Source organism: Vanellus vanellus (genome assembly GCF_965231255.1).
Source record: "Vanellus vanellus genome assembly, chromosome: 1".
NCBI lineage: Eukaryota > Metazoa > Chordata > Aves > Charadriiformes > Charadriidae > Vanellus > Vanellus vanellus.
The window spans coordinates 179,055,046-179,080,280 of record NC_138905.1 but is presented as its reverse complement, the minus strand read 5'-3'; the positions used below and the strand labels follow the sequence as shown (position 1 = coordinate 179,080,280).

The 25,235-nt window shown below is 37.4% G+C and overlaps 1 protein-coding gene across 2 annotated transcripts in view; it reads right to left on the bottom strand.

Annotated features, from left to right (window-relative positions):
* KLHL1 (kelch like family member 1) overlaps positions 1–25,235 on the bottom strand; it is a gene marked incomplete at both ends in the record, with an annotated part of 249,665 nt that overhangs the window by 108,594 nt on the left and 115,836 nt on the right. The gene's annotated exons all lie outside the window — the stretch shown is intronic.

Sequence of the window (25,235 nt, the reverse complement as noted above, 5' to 3'; positions counted from 1 at the left end):
AAGATCAACACCATGAATGTTGCATTATTTCCTGAACTTGTTTCAAGCAGGTTATTAACATCCAGCTAACATGCAAACCCAATTAAAATATCACAGTATTGACATTTACAATACACATAGGACTAACTGTAGAAACTAAAAACAATCTATATAAACGATATAGAAACATACATAAATAAACTATATGCACTAAACAATAATGATTCATTTAGTTGACTGAATCCTAAGAACCAAATTAAGTGCTCTCTGAACTACCAACCCTACATTAACAGGGAACAACAGAAGCACATTTCTGCAGGTTATCTTTCTCCAAATATTTCTTTCAGGGTGCTTGATTTCTGTAGAGAAATTGCAAATGTGTTCTCATATTCTTGATTCATAGAAAATTGTAAGAAGAAAGTGAAGTAGGTATAGACTGGAGGCACAAGACCCTCCTGGAAAAAAATTGATTTTTGACATAAACCAAAACTTTAAAAAGTGTTGGAGGGAGAAGTTACAATATTGGATAGATAAAAGATAATAATGAATTTCACAGTGATATTTTGGATAGACTTTGTGAGACTAAGGTGAGAAGCAGGGAAAGAATGACAAAACATTAGCCAAGGACTTAAGTGTAAGAACATCAAAATTGAGGGAAGTGGATAATTTCACTGCTACACCCACTCAGTTAAATTCTTAGCATATCAAAATTCAAATTAATGTTGTCTATAATTGCTTGTTTGAGCCTGGGCCAGGGGAAAGACTAACTGGTCAACAATAACTGAAATAGAAGTAACACAGTACTACCGAGACAAAGCAATTAATACAGAAAAAAATGGGTACAAGACTTAAAAGATCAGAATTATACTCTGGCCCTAGTAAATCACATGTTGTCCTTCCTCTACCCTATGCAATACAAGGAAATTATTATTTTAGTTCTCCAGCATCATATTTTTTAAAGTTACTGCTTAAAAGAACCTATTTAAAACTAACTGCATGTTATTTTATATCAGGTAGCAGAGATGAATAATACAGACATAGACATGACAAAATCATGGCAGACAAGTTAATCAAAACATGTAATGTAATTACACATCAAATACACATGTGCAAATAGAATAAATTAGCTAAACCTGAAAGTGAAGCTTATTAATATGAATATGAACACTTTTACACGCAAAACTTAACTTTCGATTAATAACTTTTTAACTCTACATATACACCCAAAACAGGATGCTGACACAACAATCAAAGGTATATATATATGGTCATGGCCTGTATTAACCGTGCTGTTATCTTCACATAACTGATTATAAGATCAAAACATGACTCAGTTCTTTTATAAACTTGCTTTCTTAAATGTCAATAAGTACCTAAAAAACTAGATTTTTATGGCATAAAGATATGGCCTATCTGTTGACTCCTGATAAAGTTTAAATTGTGTGACTAGAACAATCTATAGCTTGGAAATATAAGGGAACTAGTTTGTAGGCACTTAACCACAAGTTGGCTTAATTCATTTTAATTAAAAAGCTATAAATCTCAGATAATTTCATTGCATTTCTCACTAAAATGATTTCTAAGCCAAAGTTTAATTAAGGCTGGTTAAACTGACATTAAATCCCATTCTGAAAAAAATATAACTCCACTTCTTAATAGGAACCAACATCAAACTTTGCAATAGCATATTAATCCAAAGACCTAATATTATTGAGAAGCATTGTGATGGTGGAATATATTTTATGAACTCCTAGAACTTAATTAATTTTGAATAAAACCCAGAGCAGGGGCTTTAAATTCAGAATAATAATTTTAGGTTTGATTAAGATTTTTTATCATTTTTAATTGTCTTTTCGTTTGGATATATGCTTAAGGAGAACTTATTCCAGACTCTGTACTGATTTACCATTGACTGAAAGTAGAATCTAATAAAGTTTTCAGACAAAACCTACAAGCTGAAATACGTTCTTCTAAACATCTGGACTTATATTAGTTCCATGTTATATATATTTTTTATATATAAAAAACAGCAATAAAATCCAAATTCTTAATCTTTAGAGCTAAAAACGTTCTCCTTAAGTACTTAGCATTTCCTAAACTGACTATTGAAAGTTTAGAACTTCCTAGACCACATTTTAATTGCTTGTGATTCATTTCATTTGGAGCAGCAAAGTATATTTCAAGGGCTTGCTGTTTTATCACAGAATCATAGAAAGGCTTCAGTTGCAAGGGACCTTGAAGATCATCTAATTCCAACCCCCCTGCCATGTGCAGGAATGACCAGGTTACTAAAACCCTATCCAATCTGTCCTTGAACACCTCCAGAGAACAGGCATCCACAACTTCTCTGGGCAACCTCTTCCAGTGTCTCACTATCCTCACAGTGAAGAATTTATTCGTAGTATCTAATGTAAATGTACCCTCTTTCAGTTTAAAACCATTACCCCTCATCCTATCACTACACTCCCTGATAAAGAGTCCCTCCCCATCTTTCCTGTAGGCCCCTCGGAAGTACTGGAAGGCTGCTATAAAGTCTCCACAGGGCCTCCTCTTCTCCAGGCTGAACAACCCCAGCTCTCTCAGCCTCCCCTCATAGGAGAGGTGCTCTAACACTCTGATCATCTTCATGACCCTCCTCTGGACTCAGTCCAACAGGTCCATGTCCCTCTTGTATTAGGGCCTCCAGAGCTGGACACAGAACTCAAGTTGGGGTCTCACAAGAGGGCCAGAGACACCTCCCTCGACCTGCTGGCCACATTTATTTTGCTGCAGCCCAGGATACGGTTGGCTTTCTGGGCTGTGAGTGCACATTGCCAATCATCTTATTTTCCATGTGTCTTAGCATAGTTTCCAGGAGGATCTGCTCCATGGTGTTACCTAGCAGAGAAGTGAGATTTACTGGTCTGTAGTTCCCTGACTCTTCCTTTTTTCCCCTTTTTACAAATAAGGTTTTTCTTTTTCCCTTTTTCGAGTCAGTGGGAACTTCACTGGACTGCCACGACTTCTCAACAATGACGGATAGTGGCTTAGCAACTTCATCTGCCAGTTCCCTCAGGACCCACAGATGTGTCTCATCAGGTCCCATGGATTTGTGCACCTTCATGGTTCTCGGATGATCTTGAACCTGATCTTCTCCTATAGTGGGCCCTGGCCAGATTTAGTTCTATCTGGGCTTTAGCTTTCATAACCTGAGAACTGGCTACTTGAACAATTTCTCTGTATTCTGTATTTAGGAAAGACATGGACTTGTTGAGGCAGGTCCAGAGGAGGGCCACAAAGATGATCAGAGGGCTGGAGCACCTCTCCTACGAAGACAGGCTGAGAGAGTTGGGGTTGTACAGCCTGGTGAAGAGAAGAGTCCTGGGAGACCTTATTGTGGCCTTCCAGTACCTACAGGAGGCCTACAGGAGAGCTGGGGATGTTTTTTTTACAAGGGCATGTAGTGATAGGATGAGGGGAAATGGCTTTAAACTGGAACAGGGTAGTTTCAGATTAGATATTAGGAAGAGATTTTTCACTTTGAGGGTACCAAGGCACTGAAACAGGTTGCCCAGAGAATTTGTGGAAGCTCCATCCCTGGAGGTGTTTAAGGCCAGGCGGGATGGAGCTTTGAGCAACCTGTTCTAGTGGGAGGTATCCCTGCCTATGGCAGTGGGGAAATTTATGATCTTCAGGGTCCCTTCCAACCTAAGCCATTCTATGATTCTATGATTCCTCCCAGGCTACCTGCCCTTGCTTCCACCCTCTGTAGGCTCTCTTTTTGTGTTTGTGTTTGTCATAACAGAAATAATTTATTATACGCTTATTGTTGAATAAATCTGCCTTTTAAAATATAACTAGTCTTCAGTTTTGCATTTTAGGGGACCGGATACAAAAAATGTCTGCTCTCTACTGGTTAAAATTTTCAGGATAAATGAAATAAATTTTAAATTCTCCTGAAATTAAGATGAAAGGAATTGAGCTACTCACTCACATTCTAGTGAAGTGCTTAGGTCCTCATGGGCTGGGAAACCTTAATTTTGAGAATAGGGGTACTCAACTGTTTAGCACATCCAGGGTTATGTGACAGAGGTGTATATGTTTTCAGGACCTGTAACTTTTGACTCTGATACTTAAGGAGCTTTGTAGATCTGGTCTTCACTGTCTCATAAGTCTCATAATATCAACTGGGCTGTGACTAATGCCTCTCCTACATGGGTCATTCACTTAGCCTTTCCCTTCAGCAAGAATTGTAGTGTTTTAATTAAGTTGAGTAGTGGATTTTTGCTTTTAAATTAGAAAAGGTAACACAGTAGAAAGTATCAAAGTCTCTGAACCCACTTGGAGAAAGCTATGTCTCACTTGGTTGCCCTTCTACTTTCTCAAAATGATCATACAATAACCATTGCTGTGGGGTCATAGCATTTCCACGGCAGAGCTATTTAACTTTTAAACCTTTTCAGCAGCACACAGGATTAGAATTAAATGACCATAAAGTATTAGCACAGTAGGGTCATGTAAACAAAACGTATCTGTATTTAAAGGTACATAAGCAAGCACCTGAGTACCTGAGTCTAACAGATTGTGCATCATTGGAACATAAATGCTCTAATGAAATTAAACTACTACCAAATTGAACTTAATAAAAATAAATTCTACTACATATATCCTTATAATGATGTTATCAATACAAATGAATTTGTTTTAGATCAAGACTTGTAATGATCATTATTTCACATGGAATCAAATTATCTCGCAAAAGTTAGTTCTCATTGATGTTTATGTCATTGATTTCAATCACAATTTATCAGTTGTAAGGAAGCATCTGAGAATAATTTCTTCAGTCCTAGAGCATGGGACTCTTAATCTCAGGGCCGTGGGTTCACATTGGGCGTCACAACTTCCCCAGTGCCTGCTGGTGACGTGATTGTCACCCTGAGAGCTTCACACACTTTTGTACGTATTTCATGATTTTCTTTTTATTCTATTATTAATACTTCATTAAAGTAGTTTAGTTCCTTCTAAACTCATAAGTTTATCTCTCTCCCTCCTCTACTTGGTGAGAAAGGTGGGGGGAAGCATCTGTCGTTATCTCAGTGGCCAGTCTGGCCCAAACCATGACTAGTATTATAAAAAAATATGAAATAATTTCATACTTTGACAAAGAATGTCACGTTCCAAGAGTGCTATTTAGAACCTGCTACATCAGAGTTTCTGAGGCAGTAAAATGTTTAGCAGATTTTTTGGTTTTGTACGTAGGGATCTTATTTAACAAGTTTTACATTTTACTGATTTTGATGCTGTGGACTTTCCAATATGAAAATGAGAAATGTATAAAATAATGATGAACAAAAAGGTATCCGTACACTAGCCTTTCACTTAAATAGTAAATGACTAGTGTCAACTAATATTTTAAGCCCACACTGCTTTTAGTTTAGAACCTAAGTTTTCATGAGACTATTCAAATAAATGAATAAATAATGCATCTTATTTCCATATTAAATCATATAATATACTTTCTGAGGTGCTAAAGACCTGGAAACCAATTTTGATTTTGGTCAAGCCCCGCTCTGGGATTACCGCTGCTGTGCTACGTTGAATCCAGCCCTCTTGTACACCCAATTTTCCCTGCCAGCCGTGCATCATACAAGACTACATCCCCTTTTCAAAACTCTCCTATCATGTATCTTCTTTCCTAAGGAGAATGTTTTTTTCAAATTCCTGAACTCCTGTTAGACAAAGGACCAGCACTTATTAATGCGGTTATGGTCTGTTTCTTTAGCCAAATCCCAGATTTTATTTGAGAGCGAGCTCCATCTGCCCTATGTAATCCAAAGAGCTACACGATTCTTCCTGTACCAGATGCCAGCCTGATGTCACCACCACAAAAGGGATAAAAAGGCTGGGGCGTTCAAAGGATAGGCAGCTAGTGGAAAGAGATTGTGTAGGTGTATGGTCCTCTGAACTTTGTCAGTGGGAAGAGAAGTCAACGGCTGCTGCTTTTTGGGGAGAGGAGACAGATAGAAGAGACTGTGACTATGGATAACAGCTCACACAGCATAAACTGAAATGTTAATAGAGATTTCTAGATGACAAAGTTAGACTAACCCAATCTAAATATTTTCCTTTTTTTACTTGCAACTTTTAATTATTTTTTTTTCCAAAATTTTCAGGTTTTAGGATAAGACTCTGCAGAATTAGTCAGATTATAGTCTAATTCATCGTCAATATCATGTGGCATTCTGGGATTTCACAATCTAAATGTAGTTCATAACCAGTTGGTCATTGACGTTTGCTGATATGCCAGTTCATTACAATAAGTTGGCTAAAACTTTCAAGCTGAAGGGCCTTAACCTTGCATGTGTCCTTAACTGTGTCAGAGTGGTTAATGTTTGTTTCCTCTTTCGCTGAAGGATCTTGGCTCACACATGCTGCATGTATTCTTCTTCATGTCTAAGAAGATCTAAGAAGCCTAAACCTGTACACAAAATAGACACAACATGCTAAATGGACGAGGACATCTACACATCTTGTTCCCCCTGACTGAAATAAGTCTTCCAACAGTATTCTGGAAGGTCTTGTATCCCAGAAACCCTGGAACTTCTGGGTGCTAAGCCCCTGTGCATGCATAATATGTTCTTCCTGGTGTAGTAACTAGGAAAAACAGAACTCATGTAGCCTGTAAACCAGTTCTTTTGTTATTCATTACTCCACTTCCCCTCCACCCCCTTTTTGGGGGGTCTTTTTTAATGTTAGTTCACACACCCAAAATAAAGTTAATAGAACCAGGAAGCACAATTTTGGGACCTGAAAAACTGGAATGTTTGTGTTCTGTGACTTGAATTGGCACAGATTTGTCATTGGAAGGGTTCTCAGCACAATTTCAAGAAAATAGCAAAAGATATCAGCACTGCGCATGATCCGGAAGTGGTTTTTTGGACTGAAAAGGTTCAAAGTGGCAAAATAGAGACTCATAGTGCAAATTGTCACATTGGTGCAGTACTGTAAAGTGTGGATACACACTTGTACTGACTCTGGTGACTGCCTTCTTTTGCTTTTACTTGTATAAGATGTACTCTTAGCACTCCCCAAATATGGAAAATGTGAGCTACCCCAGCTTTTTTAATTGTGCTGTTTGCACAGCCGGAATGCAACCCTTCTCACCTAGATAACAGAATGACAATTTTCTGAGTTTAAATCATAACACTCCAGGGAAGCAGTCATTATGACACTCTCACTTTCTTACTCTCGTAGAATGACTATTCTTTCTTCCCTACCCTGCTCCTGTAATTACACTTTGGGACAAATTTGCTGCCCCAGTCCAGTACTATCATCCAATTTACAGTCTGGCCACAGTGGCTTCCCTAACCTGTAGGTCACAGAATCACAGAATCATTTAGATTGGAAGGGAGCTCTTGAGATCATCTACTCCAATGCCCTTGTTCAAGCAGGGTTGGATAGGGCAAGTTGTCCAAGACTGTGTCTAGTCGGGTTTTGAATATCTCTGCAGAAGGTCACTCCACAAACTCTCTTCACAATATATTCCAGTGTTTGACTATCGTCACAGTAAAAAAGTGTTCTTTCATGTTCTGACAGAATTTCATGGGTTTTAGTTTGTGCCCATTCCCTCTTGGGGAAGGAGTGGCACTGGGCACTACTAAGAAGAGTCTGCCCCCCTCATCTTCAATCCCTTCCATCAGGCATTTATACATATTGACAAGATTCCCTTTGAGTTTTCTCTTCTCCTGGCTGAAAAGTCCCAGCTCTCTCAGCCTCTCCATATATGAAAAATGCTCAAGCAACCATTGGAGCAAACACTGAAGATAAACCACTCCATAACTGGCACCCCCATGGGAGGAGGAACAGAACCATTTTATAGGATAGGAGGACATAAAGACCATCACTTACAACGTCATGCAGGGCAGGATAATACCAGGGTAAAAAAACTGAGCTTAGGGAAGAGGGATGTCTCCCACTAAGAGCCCCATCAACACTCTGCACAGCTTCTGGCTGTTGCTGGAACACTCTATCCATGGATAGATTAAAACTCCCTCAGGATGGGAACATAATGCATACACATTCTGTAGCAACAAGTACTAGCCCATATTGATCAAATCAGCCCTGGTAGCACACCGTATTGGAGCACTCATGACTGCGGCCAAGAGTTGGAATTGCAGCTGATGGCATCTTAAGCAAGATGAGTAAAGACAAAATTAGTGTTAGAGAAGTCTCAGAAGCAGCACTGTTAGGCATTGGGTTGCTCAGCAAAGTTGACAAGCCTGTCTCAAGATTCAATGTAACTTGCTGTGCATGACCATGGTATATGCTCGAGCTGAGGCCTTTGGATTAGTAAAACCAGTAAGTAATTCTTTCAGCCACTGTGCCATAGTTTACTCCACTCATTATGCAGAACCTACAGCTAGGGAGGATGTTGGTATTCAGTTACAGAGGCAATCTGTGTAATCTGGTCTTTGAACCACATCGCAAACCAAGTTTGGATGCAGAGAAGCACAAGTGTAACCTTTCAACATTTATGTCAAGGTAAGTACGTATTTTTACGGCCTAATGGAGCCCCTGTCTTGTTTACTCTGATTACAGGCATAAAAAAGGAAAACAAGGAAAATGGAGGTTAACAAGCCTAACTGGAACCTCACCTAAATCAAATCTGATTAAAAGAGAGATGGAAATCAGAAAAAAAAATCTTTCTTGCTCTTAAAGCATCAAGCTCTTGAACAGATTTCCAGTGTGTGGGCAGGGAACAGATCTGTTAGAACTAGTGTAATAACTTAGGATGTAGTTTACAAAAGGGATTACATGAGGTGGTTTCCCCAGACAGCAGGGAACTGCCTTGGAATCCCTTTCTGTCTTTTTTTAACCCAGTTACCTTTCTGTTGAATCTAATAACATCTGATCCACTGAACTTTGCTTCCTATAAAGGAATCCATCTGCAGATGGATAATTTGTCACTTTTGCAGTAGCCTTCAGAAGTAATCATTCTCAACATTAAAATATGTGTCTAATTTCCCATTTGACCTTGTCTGTCTTCCACTCATACATACCAGTTATTATGAATTTCTCACCCTAATCAATAAGCTCATTAGCACCAAAACTTAAAAAAAAAATTCAAAATATGCTCTTGAATCTTTAACAACTTGAAGGAGTTGAGTGGTTATGACTTTGCTTTTACAATTCATTCACAGTACTGTGTCCTGTAACACCATGTCGTGAAGGAGTGAAAACAAGATACGTAATGATTAACACTTTTTCTTGTGGTAGCACCTACAAATTCGCTGGTAATCTCATAATCATTCACTGACCTATCCTGATCCTAGCCTGTGAAATGTGATGGAATACAGCACAAGGCAAAGGCTGAAGGCATATGCAAGATCACATCTATAAAAAAAAGCTTCAACTTTCATAAATGATTAATAAATACTGTAATTAAGATAATATTCCAAAAGGCAATTGAAACCTCAGTCAGAGCATTAGAGTGAAATCTTTTCTCATATCCCTGTACTCCAAACTTGAATTAAAAATAAGTAGCCATTAAAATGAAAATGCATCTAACGACCCATGGGGAATTGCATGATCATAGAGGAAAAATGTCTTGTTCTATTACTCTCCTTTCCACACTATAAAGATTCACAACAACAGTGTTTTTTCTGTCTTCATTACTTATCTCAAAGCATATATGTTCTGTGTCACATGTGATCTATACTGTTGCTGGAGAATGTTTTAGTTAGTTTTGTTTGAGGAGTGACATGTTTAAAAATGGTAGTTTATGTTAATATTTCAGATTCAGTAGTCATTTTGACTGAAATCAAATATTTAAAAAAATACAGTAGAGACATGAAAACTCTAGCATTTCTGATTAATTTACAGCAAATCGCTGTACTGAAAATGTATGCACCTTACAAGAGCATTCTAGAAAACAAATAGCCCATCATACAGAAAATATAAAGTTCAGGAAATGCCTGAATTATGTGCCTGAATCATTCTCTTACACACTTTGTTTTTCATTGTCAGACCCCAATCTACCTTTCAACTAACATCCAGCAAAATTTGAAGCATTTCTGAGAGTCTTAATTAGTATGAAATAAGAGGATATATTCCAAATTAGAAAAACATTGGAACACGAAAAGAAACCTGACAGACAACCAGCTCTCTATGTAAAGGGAACTTCCAAAGACTTCCAATCCATGAGCAGGTTTGAAGAAAGTCATATGGTAATTACTTTCTGACAGCACTTACAGCCTTCAAGAACATTATTAAATGCAGATTAATTCTAAAGGCAGTGTTATGGCACAAAGTTAATTAAAATAGACACACATTCCCCTCCTATAGATAACAGCAACTTTTTGTACTCCACAGTATTTCAGAAAATAGAATAATTCACACAAAGATGTCTGAACATTAACAATGATGATTTCCATACTCATTCCAATAAAATAATGGTTTATATTAGAATGTAAAATAACCACTGTGCTTAGATCTTAAGTGGTTTGTCAAGATACAAGGCTTCTAAAAACCTGTCACATTAAGTTGTTGTCTTTGATAGAACCTTAAAAACCCCGTTAAATGAATGCTGAAAATATAATAACTTACTGCGTGAATCCCCAAAGACAAATTTCAGACTGAAGTGAAATTGTAAAACATTTGTCATCCTGCACATAATATCGATTAAACTGACAGTTACTCTTGTTTTATTTGTGCTTTGGAAATTGCAAATTTGGAAGGAACAGGCATTACGTTTCACTCTCTCAAAGACTGCACGTTACCATGAAATAATCTCATGCTGTCAACTAACTACAATATACAGAAATTTCTTAATGTCAGTTCTTTATTGGGAAGGGGGAGGATGTGAAAAGAACTTTATAACTGTGTCTTGCTGTTGGTTGTTTAGTTGGGTTTTTTATTAGCTTGTGTTCAAGTTCTTACATAATTCATTATCATTCTACTCTTTGTAAAATCCACCACTTAAAAATCATCTGTACTTTTTAAAGGGACAACCTGAGCAAACACCATCCAAATTCAAATTCCAAAGCTATTTACTACAAAAACAGTGGTTCCTTACATAATTAAACCTTTCCTATAAAATAAAATAAAATAAAATAAAATAAAATAAAATAAAATAAAATAAAAAAAGATTTCTGGACTACTTATCACTCATCTAAAATCTTCTAATTTCTTTCTTGTCTTTTTTGTTTATCAACACAAATAAACAGATAATTTCTTCTGGAAATAAACAGAACACTACTAGGTGAGATTTACAGCTGAAATTATACTGGAAATTATACTGGCCTCAGGGGTCGGTACTGGGGCCCATATTATTCAATATATTCATCAATGATTTAGATGAGGGAATTGAGTGTACTATCAGCAAGTTTGCCGATGACACTAAGCTAGGAGGAGTGGCTGACACGCCAGAGGGCTGTGCTGCCATCCAGAGAGACTTGGACAGGCTGGAGATTTGGGCAGGGAATAACTTCATGAAATACAACAAGGGAAAGTGTAGGGTCCTACATCTGGGCAGAAACAACCCCAGGTTCCAGTATAGGATGGGGAGCTACCTGTTAGAGAGCAGTGTAGAGGAAAGGGACCTGGGGGTCCTGGTGGACAGCAGGATGACCATGAGCCAGCACTGTGCCCTTGTGGCCAAGAAGGCCAATGGCATCCTGGGCTGTATTAGAAGGGGGGTGGTTAGCAGATCGAGAGAGGTCCTCCTTCCCCTCTACTCTGCCCTGGTGAGACCGCATCTGGAATATTGTGTCCAGTTCTGGGCCCCTCAGTTCAAGAAGGACAGAGAGCTGCTGGAGAGAGTCCAGCGTAGGGCAACTAAGATGATTAAGGGAGTGGAGCATCTCCCTTATGAGGAAAGACTGAGGGAGCTGGGTCTCTTTAGTTTGGAGAAGAGGAGACTGAGGGGTGATCTTATTAGCGTTTATAAATATATAAAGGGGGAATGTCTTGAGGATGGAGCCAGGCTCTTCTCAGTAGCAACCAATGATAGGACAAGGGGTAATGGATTCAAGCTGGAACACAAGAGGTTCCACTTAAATCTGAGAAGAAACTTCTCAGTGAGGGTGACAGAGCACTGGAACAGGCTGCCCAGGGAGGTTGTGGAGTCTCCTTCTCTGGAGACATTCAAAACTCGCCTGGACGCCTTCCTGTGCAACCTCATCTAGGTGTTCCTGCTCCGACAGGGGGATCGGACTAGATGATCTTTTGAGGTCCCTTCCAATCCCTAGCATACTGTGATACTGTGATAACACAGCTAAATTTAAATCAGAACAGAGTTATAAACATTCTTTCAGATAAAGAATTTAAAAAAATGTGGGGATTTGCTAAATTTTCAGGACTGGATCTACTGATAACACTAATGCTCACTGCTGTCACATTTATCAGCTTCCATTTTTCTCTTACCAAGGACAACTTAGATGTAAGGTTATGTATCACAGCTAACACTTCCTTCAGAATACTTGGGTCAATACCAAATGTTCTTAGTGATCTGTCAGCATTCATATGATTTTGAGGTAATTATTCTATCTATTTAAAAAAAAAAAAAAAAGGAAGTTAATTTATGGTTTAAGATCCTTGGTAGCAAATATGAATGTAAAAACCTATTTAAATTTCTGTTTCTTGCCTTATCTACCTTGAGCATTCCCATTAAATTTGTTATATCTCACCCTTACAGATAGTCTGTCAAGATTTTTCTTTTTAATGTTTTTGAGAAGAATAGAACGCAAAAGCCAAACTGGTTGCTAAGGGTCCCTACGTAGTGCATGAGAAAAGTCAGTCACTAACAGCAAGCCAAAATCCTGTACAGTAAAGAGGATGCTACTATGAACATGCCCAAAGGAAACACAGTGTCTAGTTACATTTTTTTAATCCCACCTCCTTTCTGCAGTGAAGACACTCAAATTATGGAGTACAAATCCTCTCTGGAAGGCAAGCCACAAAATCATCACAAAAAATGTGGTACCAGTAGTGTGATGTCTATGGTTCAAATAATTTGATAATTCGAATATACCTATCTGAGAAATTTTAGGGCATAAGACAAGCCTCACTCTGAATGAATCCATTTCATCAGCTCCCAAGGAAATATTCTAATTGTTCATGAACAAGACATTATTCAGTGCACTCCCACTGAAGCTGATTTTAACATATTTCTGTGCATCAATATTTTTGCCATAGATATTGGACTGACTATTCAATCAAGACAATTGATGGGATATTATCATTTTCAAATCTTAAATCTGTTATCTGAATCAGATTTAGAAACCTATCTAATGTTAGCTCTTTGGTATACAGTGTCTTAGGAGGAATTCCTAATAATCATTCCAGACTCGGTGGATAACAGTTTATCATTATTTTTAGTGCTTGATCTGTGTGTCAATATATGGCTCATGTCTTTAGGATCAAAACGATCAGTGTGTTCAGTGTTCATGAAAAGCACTAGACTGATGGAAGATTAACTAGTTTTGGATACAATCTTGTCAGAGGTCCAATTCAGAGTACAAATAAATATTTCATAATAGGTAGTGATTTCCACAGTTTTGACAGCTTTCCTTTATGTGGACAGATGTTATATGTACAAGTTGTTATCTTCTAGTTATGTAGTTTAATTTGTGTGTGCTTCAGTACGTATTAACTGCACAGTTTGACCATTACAGAACTGCACTATAGTAATGCAGTAAAATTTACAGTAACACTCCTATGTTGAGAGCTTTGGCTTTTTAACCAGAATATAAATTCACTTGTGGAACACACTGAGTTTACAAAGTCACCTTTCCAGCGGCTACTATTTCATCATAATTTACAAGAATTACTGCATTTCTTTGAAATTATCTTACTTTCAATTAGATGAATAGCATGTCCAAAATTGTGGATATTATTGATTAAACTGTGTTTTTTGTAATGGGAGCTTGGACAGTAAGACCACAAGTGTATATATAAATACGCAAGTGCTTGTGTATCTGTGTATGTAAATGTTTATACATACACATGTATACCCCCACTGAAGACATTCCACCGTAGGGTTTTGAATCTGATCTGAATCATAACTCTAATCTTATGAAAATAAACAACAACAACAACAAAAAAAAACAAGCTACTGATGGGATAAATTCTACTGAAAATTGAAAATTACGGAATGTCACAAAGAATTACATCTGATTATTTTGTGAATATTACATTTTCCTTTGACTGGACAGCAATAAAATCTAGTAAATTTAGACTTAATGCATACAGTTGACTTACAACACAGAATCATAAAATAATTTAGGTAGAAAGAAACCTCTGGAGGTCATCTAGTCCAACCCTTGCTCAAATCAGGGTTAATTTCAAACATAGGTCAGGGTACAAACAAAATACATAGATCAGGGCAAAGAAACTGGTGACGGGTCTGGAGCACATGTCCTGTGAGGAGCAGCTGAGGGAACTGGAGTTGTTTAGCCTGGAGAAAAGGAGGCTGAGAGGAGACCTTATCGCTCTCTACAACTATCTGAAAGGAGGTTGTAGAGAGGTGGGAGTCGATCTGTTCTGTCAAGTAACAGGTAATAAAACAAGAGGAAATGGCTTCAAATTGCTCCAAGGGAAGTTTAGATTGGATATTAGGAAGAATTTCTTTACTGAAAAGGTCATCAGGCATTGGAACGTGTTAGCCAGGGCAGTGGTGGAGTCTCCAGCCCTGGAGGTATTTAAGGGTGGTGTAGATATAGTGCTTAGGGACATGGTCTAGTGGTGGGCTAGTCAGTGTTAGGTTAATGATTGGACTAGATGATCTTTACAGGTCTTTTCCAATCTAGGAGATTCTGTGATTCCGTGCTCAGGGCCTTGTTGAGTATTTGAATATTTGAATATTTCCAAGCACAGAGATTTTACAGCCTCTCTGAGAAAACCGCTACAGTGAGTATTACTATCACTGTGAAGAAATGCTTTTCACGTGGAAATTGCAACTTGGGACTGTTGACCAACCTCCTCTCATTATGCACCTTCAATAAGAGAATTATCTTATATTTTCCATAACTCCTGATAGGTACTTGAATATACTGAGTTCCCCTTAGCTTTGTTTTCCTCCTGAATGAACCTTCAGGTTCTCTACATATCTTATGTGCTTCCTGCTTCAACTTCATAGCTGCTTCAATTTGGTCTTGAATTGAAATGTCACCAGCTGGAAAATGCTTTCCAGTTAAGGTATCATGAGTCCTGGGTAGAAGGGAATAATTATTTCTTTCAACCCGCTGGCTAATGCAACTGAGTATATGGACAGTCTTCATACAGATGCTGTGCAACATTTCATCAGAAGAAAAATTCTGAATAGTTTCAGTAGTGAGACTACACGGTAAAAAAAAGATATTGTCGACTAGAGCTAGATGTCATTCAGATGGACTGCAGACTATGTTGCTCTCCATTTGGCATCATTTGGCTCAGCATTGGCACCCGTTCTCTTAAATAACTTTATCAATGACTGGGATGAGGGGATTGAGTGCAGCCTCAATAAGTTTGCAGACGGCACCAAGTTGGGTGGGAAAGTTAACCTGCTTGAGGGTAGAATGGCTCTACAGAGAGATCTGGACAGGCTGGATTGATGGACTGAGGACAATGGTATGAGGCTCAACAAGGCCAAGTGCTGGGTCCTGCACTTGGGTCACAACAACCCCATGCAGCACTACAGGATTGGGGAAGAGTGGCTGGAAAACTGCCTGGCAGAAAAGGGCCTGGGGATATTGGTGGACAGCCAGCTGAATATGAGCCAGCAGTGTGCCCAGGTGGCCAAGAAGGCCAATGGCATCCTGGCCTGCATCAGGAATAGTGTGGCGAGCGGGACTAGGGAGGTGATTGTCCCCCTGTGCTTGGCACTGGTGAGGACGCACCTTGAGTACTGTGTTCAGTTTTGGGCCCCTCACTACAAGAAAGACATTAAGGTGCTGGAGTGTGTCCAATGAAGAGCAATGAAGCTGGTGAGGGATCTAGAGCACACGTCTTATGAGAGCGGCTGAGGGAACTGGGGTTGTTTAGTCTGGAGAAAAGGAGGCTGAGGGGAGACCTCATCACTCTCTACAACTACCTGAAAGGAGGTTGTAGCAAGGTGGGGGTCAGTCTCTTCTCCCAAGTAGCAAGTGATAGGACAAGAGGAAATGGCCTCAAGTTGCACCAGGGTAGGTTTAGGATGGATATTAGGAAAAATTTCTTCACCAAAAGGGTTATCAAACATTGGAACTGGCTGCTCAGGGAAGTGGTTGAATCAAAATCCCCAAATGTATTTAAAAGATTGGTAGATGTGGTGCTTAGGGACATGGTTTAGTGGTGTTTTTGGTATTGTTAGGTTAATGGTTGGACTCAATGATCTTCAAGGTCCCTTCCAACCTAGATGATTCTAAGATTCTATAATGGTATGTGTAATATCTTCACGGTAAATAAAAATTTATAGGAAAACAGTTCATGTAATAGATTAAGATAAACCCCCAAAAGAAATTCTGGTATGTTTCACCAACATGGCAATTGGAAACACTGATTAATCTTTAGAAGTATTCCTTAAAATGCAGAGCACCCTAGGTTAAAAAAACAAACCAAAACACCCCCACCACCACCACCACCCGAAGAAAACAAAAACCCAGAACAACAACAACAAAAAACCAAGATAAAAATACCTGAGATAAAAAGATAAAAGATAAAAGAAAAAACAGCCTCAACATCAAAATCTTTAAAAGAATAACCTTCCTTCAAAATAAGCAAAATTAAAGAAGCTGTTCCTAGCAGGTCTCAGATGCCAAATTAACACTGGTCCATTAGAGTGATCTCAGAGCCACCCTAACTGAAAGCATGAATAGGGCTGCTTAAAAGATGGCTTGCCATTGACAACACCTTTACAATTTTCTTTCATTTTCTTTTTCATTATTCCCTCACTCCTTTTAAGGAAATTCTGATGCACTGGGTAAAGAGAGCTTATGGAGCTCATTGTGATAAGTTAATATACATTCCAATCACTTACTGATGTTTGTAGTGACTAACTACAAGTAACCAACTGTTACTACTAGTAACTAACTACTGTAACTAACTTTAACATTGGAGTTAGAATACTTTCAGAAAGGCATACTTGTAAAAACGTCAATAGCAGCAATTAATACATGGCCTCATTTGGTAATATTGCATACAACCTGGGAAGCAGTCCCCAATGTTTTTTGTACATTAAAAAATATTAGACATAGATATGTAAACAATTGAATGTGCCCTACTGCAATGGATTGTGCTGGTTTGAACATTTAACTAAAAGCCTTAAAAACCTAATTCTTGGTAGGATACGGGAAAAGGGGACTGGACTATACTACCTGTAGGCAAATCTTTAATGAAACACAATTGAAACTATTAATTCTCTTTAATCTTTGCATTTTGGAGAAAAGCAATTTCCTTACCCATCTGACTGTGATAGCATCGTCATAAGGCTTTGCTCTGCTTTGTTTAACTCTGCTGCAAACAGCAGCTACACTCACTAGGCATAACTCTGCTAAAAGGGTCTGAAGGGTGGGATATGTCTTTTATTAATGTGAGCAGTGCACAGCACTTCACCTTCTGAACAATTATATTGCTGTCATACACAAAACATTGTTCTTAAAATGATAAAAAAACCTGACAGGTTTAGACCTATTGAAGACTTTGCACTAGGCTATACTAATCCATCACCACCACTGGCATAATTTGATTTTGTGAAACTGCAGATCTGAACAAATACATTCTGATAATTAACATAACTTTGATTTTTTATGTAAATTAACTAACATAACATAAACAGAAATTGCACATCAACTCCTTTATTGCAATAGGAAGTGATATATAAAAGGGCCAGACGTACCTTAATTTCACAAATGGAAAAGAATATCTGCCATTCTTTTAATATATCCAGTTCCAAAACCACTTTGGAACAGGTCTCTGCCTTGCTGCCTGTGTCATTAATTAAGATATTGAACAGTACTGGTCCCAATAAGGACCCCTGAGGGACACTACTTGTCACCAATCTCATCTGGACATTGAGCAATTGACCATCACCCTCTGGATGCGACCATCTAACCAATTCCTTATCCACTAAACAGTCCACCCATCAAATCCATATCTCTCCAATTTAGAGAGAAGAATGTTGTGAGGGACCATGTCAAAGGCCTTACACAAGTCTGGATAGACGACATCTATAGCTCTTCCCTTGTCCACCGATGTAGTCACTCCATCATAGAAGACCACTAGGTTGGTCAGGCAGGAGAAGCCATGCTGGCAGTCTCAAATCAACCCCTTGTCCTCCATGTGCCTTAGCATAGCTTCTAGGAGTATCTGTTCCACAATCTTCCCATGCACAGAGGTTAGGCTAGAGGTAGTTCCCAGGGTCCTCCTTTCTTTTTAAAAGTAGGTGCACTGTTTCCCTTTTTCCAGTTACCAGGGACTTCACCTGACTTACATGACTTTTCAAATATCATGGAGAATGGCTTGGCAACTACATCAGCCAGTTCCCCTCAGGACTCTAGAACACATCTCGTCAGGTCCTGTAGATTTCTATACATTCATGGTCCTCAGGTGGTCATGCACCTGATTTTCTCTTACAGTGGGAGGGACTTTGTTCCTCCAGTCCCTGCCTTGTGGTCCATCCACTCAAGTGGTGTGGGGAGAGAGGTTGCCAGTGAAAACTGAGGAAAAAAAAATTGGTTGTCTCCAGTTTGCCAGTCTTGCTTATCAGGGGGGATAAGCTTTCTTTGATCTTCCTTTTCTTGCTTACATACCTGTAAAACCCCACCTTATTATTCTTTGCATCCCTTGACAAGTTCAGCTCCAGCTGCGCCTTGGCCTTCCTGACCCCTTCCCTACTCAACCAGGCAGTGTCCCTATATTCTTCCCAGGATACCTGTACCTGTCCCTTCCACTGCATGTGCATTTCCTCCTTGTCCTTTAGTTTGACCAGCAGGTCTTGACTCATCCATGCTGGACTCTTTCCTTCCTCAGGTGTTCTTCAGAACTCAATTCTAGGACCAGGTCTGTTCAGTATTTTTATCAATTATCTGTACGCGGGAGTTGAATGAGCCATTAGCAAGAGCATTACTCTTTGAAAAGAACAAATGTGCTCACTTCTCTTCATAAATGAGGCTGTGGAAGCCACCTTTTATATAATCATCAGAGTATTCATTGACGATCTTGGAGACTCAATGTTAATTGTGCTTTCTCATCCACATCTACCAGATTCTAGGACTGCATCCAAGCCAGATGAAGAAAGATAGCAAAACGCCAAGCATACTCTGTGTGGCCTAGTATTTTAAGTTTTTGCTTAAATGCTTAAATTATGCAAAATAAATTTCAGAACATTACATTTTGCTTCAGTGCTTAAATGAATTGAATAACTCAGTGTTTTCTTCACTTGACATGTATGGTTATTTTCCAGTTATATGGCTATATATTGTTATTACATTTGATAATAAACACCCAAAACCTTAAATAATCAACCACATTCGCTGTTCTGTATGGATAATGATCAATAAACAACAACCTGCTTAATATTCTGTTTTATTCCTATTGTGAAACACATTTCTCCAAGCAAAATTTACTCCAAGCTAATCAAGTATTACAAACAAAATTAATCAGTTACCTAATCATTTTCCTGTGGTGCAATACAGCATTGATCCATGTATGAGTATTTCACCAACTTTTACTTATCCTCACACTTTCTCTTAGAGATTAACCAGTTCAATTATCTCAATTGTGTAGATCAGAAAAAGAAACATTAAGAATTTACAGTGGAAAAAAAGGCTACAACTTTCCAAAAAATCCAGTTTCAAAAGTTTGGGACTACATTGCTTAAAGCACTACTAACACTTCAAGTATCCCAATATAAACACTTTTACTTTTCCCATATAATGATTTCTCATCCAAGGTCTCAAGCAAGGTAACTATAAAACAAGAAATATTACTTTAGTTATCTTTTGTAGAAAAACTGTAGTTTAAATTATTTACTATTACACAGCAAGAAATGTGATAAAAAAGTTGTGTATCTAACTAAAGGCAATATTCATTTTCCATAAGCACCACATACCTACAAATTGCTTATTAAGAATGTGATTAGAGTCCTTTGCTACACAAAATTGCTTCTATTCATCTTGTGTGTTGAAAGAAAAAGGAAAGATTTCATAGAAAATATTATATATGATTCTGTAATTAAAGATTGCATCATAATGTATATGTGCAAGTACTCCAAATTAAAGGCTGCACACACAGCATTGATTCTGGCATGTGAATACTTGATTATGTACTATAATATTTTTGAACACTTTATCTTACATATAATCATCTTCAAAAAAAAAAAAAATCAGCAAGAATAAATTCCCTATATTTATTCTTAGAAATACCTGAACTATTTTTTGTTGACTTGTTTCCAGAGGGGGAAAAAAAAAAGGTGCATGAGACAGCTACCTGGCTTGGAAGATATTATGACTAGCAGAATGATCCAAATCTTTAGTATATGAAAACAGAAAGAGCTAGATGAATTGGGGTAATGTTAATTAAAACTGTGAATCAATGAATGAGAAATTGCACTTTATTTCTTAAACATGAAAAAGAAATATTTCATATTTAATCTTTGAGTAGCTATTGTCCTGAGACTGAAGTTGAAGATGGATGGCATTGACATAAAAAGGCCTAAACCATAGGCCTTGAACCAAAGTTGACTTCTGAATAAACCTCGAAGTTGACTTCTGAGTGAACCTCCCAAATAGCATCATATCAGCATGAAATACGACAATGGGAACAACCCCTGGAAACTGTAAAAGATAGGAATAGAAAGCTTTAAACCTAATGCAGGAGACAGGAACTCCTCGGATGCACCCAGGATCCCGGCCAGATCCTGGACATGCCCAAGTAAGGCAAGTCAATCCACCAGATGTTTCTATGCATTTTGACATATAGATTTGTTTATTAAACTGTATATAAGCAGGACCCTCTCACAGCAAAGATGGAGACCTCACCTACGAGTGGATGCACTGCGTAGGATTTCCCGGTTGCCAGGAGCGGTTCTCTGATCCTTTGCTGTGACGGGGCTCCCCAGCTGAAGCACAGATCTGAATGATGGTAAAGTATCAGGGCAATTGGTGATGTATCTGTCTTAATCAGTATAGTTATCTCTATGTAGTAATGATTAGGTGCATTATCTTGCAAATTCTTTATGCTGCTTTTAACAAAAGTAAAATAAGCTTATCTTTTTAACTTGGTGTCTGTGTCCTTTCTGTTGACTCCATCTATTGGCAAAACAGGCATTTAAATGTCCTTTGAAGAAGCTTCTATTTCTCCACTGATGACAGGAAGGTTGGACACCAAGCTTACACTAGGCAACTAACATTATGACCAAGTCATGCAAGCAAACTCTCACTCTTAATTCATATTCTGAATTTAAAAAGGTGAATATGAAGTTTGCACTGGTGCAAGTATGAATTCATGGATGACCTAATATTTTACTGGGAGAAAGCTAGTCATTACTGGCAATTATGTTTGCAGTGAAAACTGAAAATTAGATGCAGGCTGTATGGATTTTTTAAATGCTAAATCATTTGTTTAAATATATTAGAAATATCAGTAAATTTTGCTGGTCTAATGTATCATTTTCTGCAGTGGTTTTCAGGTTCAGGTACACTAAAAGCCATTAATAAAAGCAGAACACAAAAAAGAATCATCATTGTTTCTATTAGTATAATAATAAGCTAAATTTACCATCTGAATTCTGCAACAGGATTGAAATTCCGTTTAAATGATGCTGCATATTGTACACATTTTACAAGGCTCTGTATTTGTGGATGGAGAGATAAATTCCCAAGTATGCATGAAAAAAAGAAGTTCTTAGAGCATTCTTAGAGCAAACCACCCAGTAGCACTTTCTTTTATAAATATACCTTAGGAACATTTTAGCTGTAAATGAACCTTACAATTCTTTCTTTAGTGAAAAAACAAAACAAAACAAAACAAAACAGTTCTTTATTATCACTGTGACATAGGGAAAACAGTTAAAAGTATTGCACCTCAGGTAAACTACTAACCATCTGAATTTAAACTTGGATGGTTTTTAATATGTATCGTCTAAGAAGTTCTGTTCTCCAGTGTTAGAAATACTGATGCCCAGTTCATATAAATCGATCCTTTATTCTCTGGAGAGCTAGTATCCTTATATGGATTTATATGAATTTACGTACTTCCATACAAAACTTTTTTATCCCACATATTAAAGTATTCTTTACACTAATTAAGATATATAATTCATCTAAGGCTATGTAAGAGATGTATGAGTGTCATACCTTCGTGGTGCTGAAAGCTCGGCAATCTTCAAAAGAATGGTTATACACGAAGAAAAGCTACAAAATCAACTGCATTGAGTTAATGCATTGAGCATTGAGTTAAATTCCTTGCATATTTCCCTTAGTAAACACACCAGATTGAACTATTCTTCTGTTGACTGAACTGTAACATACTCTTGTGCTGCAACAACTTCTATATATCTCCCATGAGAAAAAAGTCTTTTATCCATTGCCTCTAAGTTTTGGCTGACTATCTGCTTCATACTCAGCTAATCAATTTCCTATCCTCTCTGATACCATGGACTTCTTGTTTAGCAAAACCTCTCTAATGATACCCTAAACTCCAAAATATTCCCTCTGTTAAGAATAATTTAGCCTTCTTCCTACACAATTCCACTTTACTAAGTTTTCAGTATTTGTGACTAACAAAAAGGCAGCCTGCTTTTCTGTTGCACCTTTTTAACAAGACATAAGATATATGAAGCACTAAGAAGGAAACAAATAGATTAAGATGTCACAGATATTTAGAATCAAAGCCAAGAAGACTGGCTAGATCATTAATCCGATTTCTTGTATATCAAATATATTCTGCACATACAATTCACCAATTACCCTGAGACTAAACATAATTTCTGTTTTGCCTAAATTTTAATCAAATGCATTCAATCCTGAAATGACAATTTCTAGTGATGGAGAGTTCAACACTTTTCTCTGCAACTATTCCAGTTTATTCCAGTGTTTAAGCATTCTTCTTGATGGAAAAATGTACCTTATTTCAAATCTTTCTAAACTGAATTGGCTCTTGCTAAGATTTCTCAACCAGATTAAGGAGCTCTTTAGTTCACAGTAGTTGCTCCCTGTGGAGATACGCTGTAATCAAGTACATCGTCTTCTCTTCTTTTTAATAAGCTGAAATAACCTGAGCACTCTAAGACATTCATTGCAAGACATTTTTTCTTGTCTTGTAATCCTGTGCGTCTCTTTTTTTCACACCCCCAAATGTCAAGTGATATTTAAAAATGGTAACATGAGAAATACACAAAGTATTCCAAAATCCACTGTCACATCCAGAGAAGAACACCCCCCCCCCCCCCCGCCTTTTTTTTTTCTTTTTTTCTTTTTTTTTTTGGCCACAAAAAACACTGGGGCAGAAGAGGGTTCTTTCTCTATTCCTTATTTATTCCTTTCTTATTAAAGAAAGATATTGGGTAAGTCTGACATGTTCCCACTTTAGTAAACTCCATTTGTTTGTACATGTAATTTAAATACACATGTAGATGTGTACACAAGTACACACACCCCTATATATGAAAATCCCTAATAATCTCTCTCACTTTTTCAATTTAACAGACAACAGCATCCATTTAAAAATGTAGTTCTGGTAGTCTCTAACAGACACTTATCTCTATTCTAATATTCTTCCCTTTTCAGTTTATCAGAACCTGTTTTATATGTGCTATCTGTTATTATGTCCCTGTCTGTCACTCCGTTTATGACTTCTACTTCTCATTTCCTTTCTTTAAGGAATAGGCCACAACCTCTCACATCTGTGGAAGATGTGCACAATAATCAAGCTTTTGTTACCTGTATAAAATCTAGTTTCACACAGGAACTAATAAAAGCTTTTCTAGTTAGCTGTTCTGTCTTAACATTAATACATAAATAATTACATAGCACTACAATTTGAGTTTGCCCATTACTGTTCCCTGTGTTCTAGCTTTCTTCTCTTGGTCCTTTTTGCCTCTAATTTAATTTCAAATTCAGACCCTTCATTCTTCATCTTTCTGCTCTGGGGTATATAACTCACTTGTGGATATATTAAAAAATAATTAGCTTGTTACTATTAAGTAATCAATTCAGGCTGTTGTTGCTCCATGGTTGCTGTTCCTCATAATTATTTATTGCCCTGCCAATCTTGTATAATCCATAGACTTTATCAGCAGTGATTTTAATTTTCTTCCGTATTACAGATGATGAAAACATTGGCTAGAACCAAAACCGATGTAGTAATATCATAATGACATAGAATAGATGGACTTTCTCTCAAGGAATTTAGATCTCTATTGACCTTAAAATCTCTTAAAAATGTAGTGGGTGGAAATCACCTTTGTGTCAATGCTCTACTATTTGTCAAATCAGGCGAGAATGGAGATGAAACTTGTATGATGGGAAAAGGATAGAGAGAAACAGCAATTTGGCATGAAGGGTAAGCATAACATTTGTTCTCCTTAATTAGAGCAAATCATTAACATCAACGTGAGGTCAGCCTTCATCAAGCATTAAATATAGCCAATTCTTCAGTTTACTTTCAGGTTACTAGAGTTAGACTACGCAATTCATTAGAACTGAGTGGGGGATTTTGTTGTATGTTTGTTGGCTTTTTTTTTAATAAACTCTCTTTTGCATGGTAAAGAATATGAACATTACACATATGCAAAATACTCTGAGAATTACTATTAAGGAAAATAATATATATAACCACTATCAAGATAAATAATATATAGATAAAATGCTAACTGAAATCTTTTTAGTACTTAAAGTCATAAAATTAGCCTCTAGATTCATATTCTTTAGCGATATTTTTGAGGTTAAACAATAAACTAAGTATGTTCATATTTTAAATAATCCACCAGAGGGAGTTCTATGAATAAAATAGAAATATTGAAAACAAACACAAACACTTTGAATAAGAGTTTAAATATACAGCTAGCATAGCTTACACTTTGTATTGAGCACTAATTTTTTTAGTCAAGTTTCTGTCAAGAAAATGAGAGTTCAGTAACTATGGGTTCAACTTTCAAAAGTCAAAATTCAAATTTCCCATGTTCCAAAACACTGGTATAGGGGAGAACTAAATGCAGCTATGTGATACTGACTCTAATCTTCGGTGGCATGAGTATTTTTGAGCAATTACTGAAGTAAATTAAATTTAGCCATAAGAGTGAAATTCCAGTCTTTTATAATGGG